This window comes from Adiantum capillus-veneris, chromosome 19, assembly GCF_014529385.1.
Source record: "Adiantum capillus-veneris isolate H3 chromosome 19, ASM1452938v2, whole genome shotgun sequence".
NCBI classification, from domain to species: domain Eukaryota; kingdom Viridiplantae; phylum Streptophyta; class Polypodiopsida; order Polypodiales; family Pteridaceae; genus Adiantum; species Adiantum capillus-veneris.
This window is the reverse complement of record NC_140949.1, coordinates 48,753,364-48,756,088: the sequence shown is the minus strand read 5'-3', so window position 1 is coordinate 48,756,088 and position 2,725 is coordinate 48,753,364. Positions and strand designations below refer to the sequence as shown.

Here is a 2,725-nt window from a genome sequence, read left to right as displayed (position 1 = left end):
TAATTAACATTTTCCTTTTATAAAAAAGGAAAAATTACCAAAATACCCCTCTAATTTGTGGAATTTCCCAAAATACCCTTGTATCTATTTTGGTTGGATTGTTCAAGATTTTTTAATCTTTATTCTTGGTTCTCTCTCTCTCTCTCTCTCTCTCTCTCTCTCTCTCTCTCTCTCTCTCTCTCTCTCTCTCTCACACGCACACCCCGTGACTCTCTCTCTCTCTCTAATCATCTCTCATCATCATCATCATCTTGATGTAGCCTTTTTGACAGTTGACATCCATTTTTGTGTGCTTAGCATGCAAATTATTTGGCAAAAAAAGGCAATTATGTCTAAAAATAATGAAGCAATTCATCTTCAAAGCCTACATAACCAACTCAAATTCTAGTTTTAGCATCTTGTATTGGTAAACAAACAATTAGTCTTCGTATGAAAAGCTACAAATTTTTTTATCTTTATAGATATTTAATCTCATAATCAGGGGTATTTTGGGAATTTTGGAAAATTTGAAGAGCATTTTTTTGAAAATTGGGGAATTTCCCACAAACTAGGGGGATATTTTGGTAAATTTTCCTAGAAAAATGTCATTTCTTTTCCTTTGCTATATGTGATTGGAATTTGGAGACAGGCGTTGTGTTTCTATCACTTGTTTTGCTTGAGAGAAGAAGAAGAAGAAGAAGAGAGTTTTAACGTCGTAGGAAACCATCCCAAGAGTCTCGCTTCTTCCATGCGTGTGTATGTGCGTGTCGTAGGACATTGTTTGAGAGAAACCTAATGGTGTTGAGAGCAGGCTTTCTTTTCAACAGAGATGCCTGGATACCACGCACGATAAGTTCTCCGTAGCGGAGAGCTAGGATGACGCAAAATCAAACACTTGCTGAGGTTATGCTCGAGCCTGTCGAGCCAGAGACCTATCATCCTTTTCAGTTCAGGAAAAGCAGCGGCAAAACCAGACCGATGGACACCTTCGGCTGTGGGAAGATGGACTGACTTCGAGCAAGGCCTCCATGCCTGGTGGTCAGGAAACAGTGGTCAGCAAAGACAGACGAGGCGACCAGCTCCTGCTGCTCAGCCAGGCTCTCCCGAGGGTGTTTTGAGTGGGAAACTCACACCTGAGAGGTTTCCGAGACAAGGTGCACGTGGCATCTCTGTATCTAAGGAAGATGAGGTTAGAACAGCTTTGATAGTTTCTGTGTTTATACCTGTGAATGAGGCTGCTGGACCCTCAGGGTTGAATATGTGTTTCAAGCTGAATTCCACAGAAAGTATTCAATGTGCTAGATCGAATGTGGATTGGGCGGGCTTCATTGTTAGTGCAAGTGTATCAGCTGTTAGCTGTTATTGACATTTTTCAGCATCTTCGCTTGCCAGTAGAAAAGCCTCCTGGCAGTTTCAAATACCTCATGATGCCAATACAAATTAAGCCTCCTTGGTAGTTTCAAATACCTCCTGATGCTTGATGCCCATGTAGTGGATCTTCTATTGTCTTCAAATGAAGCTGAACGCGACATGATCAGATTTGCGGTGTTGTAGCTTTACTTGTACATGATTTTGGAAGAGGTTGAGTACAGGGTCTTATCCTCTAAGAAACAATTTGTATTCTTCAAGCGGGTTGGAGATCTTGCACGCAAGGTTCTTTTGATTTCAAAAACTTTCATGTGTAGTGATTCAATTGGCATCTATTGGTGCTTTTTGTTCATGTGTCATCTTGCTCATTAAAGTAGTTGGCCCTGCCTGGTCCAAAGTAGCCACACTAATGATCGATGAAGTCTATGAAGTCTGTGCAAGATGATACATGAACAAAAAGCACCGACGGATGTTAGTTGAATTACTGCACATGAAAATTTTTGAAATAAAAAAAACCTTGCGTGCAGGATCTCCAACCCGCTTGAAGAATACATATTGTTCCTTAGAGCATAAGACCCCGTACTCAACCTCTTCCGCATGCAAGGCTCTTTTGATTTCAAAAACATTGATGTGCAGTGATTCATAAGACCCTGCACGTAAGGTTCTTCGATTTCAAAAACTTTCATGTGCAGTGATTCAATTGGCATCCGTCGGTGCTTTTTGTTCATGTGTCATCTTGCTCAGACTTCATCGATCATTAGTGTGGTTGCTTTGGACCGGACAGGCCAACACCTTTAATGAGCAAGCTTGTAAATCCAAGAGGCAAGACACACTTACACTCTCAAGGCTCCTTACCTTTGAGGGTTCCTACGAGAAGGGCATCTCCATTGTTGGAGGAACAATTGTCCTCTGGTATCTTCCATCTGGAAGAGCATGTGCCAGGTGTCTATTCTACTCTGAACATGTTGTCAGCTCAAATTTCTTATCCAGCAAGTTCGTGGATCTGTGATATACATATACATGCACAAGATCGACTTGGGACTATGGTTTCAAGGGCTACCTGAGTTCGATCTTTTTTCTCTGGAGCTCGGAAATGTTCTATCAAGTCATGGAAGAGTTATTGTCAGAGAAGCTTACATTTGGGGCAAAACTATAGGACTGAAAATGTACGAATTGATTGAGGACGTAGAAGAGACACTTGGGTTTTTTCGTGAATTTTCTGTGTATACGGAGTTACAAGATTTGCAAGGCATAGATGTCCCTGAAGTACTTGCTTATGGGTCCGTATGGGGCAACTATATGGGTTTTTTGGCATTGTCAAGGGAGGGTCATGCTGTATGTCCAAATAGGACGTTTGAAAGGCGATCAACAGAGCTTG

The 2,725-nt window shown here is 41.5% G+C and overlaps 1 pseudogene; it reads left to right on the top strand.

Moving 5' to 3' along the window:
* Nucleotides 1–676: 676 nt before the first annotated feature.
* LOC147433981 (uncharacterized) lies at nt 677–1,746 on the top strand (annotated as a pseudogene).
* The last annotated feature ends 979 nt before the right edge of the window (nt 1,747–2,725 follow it).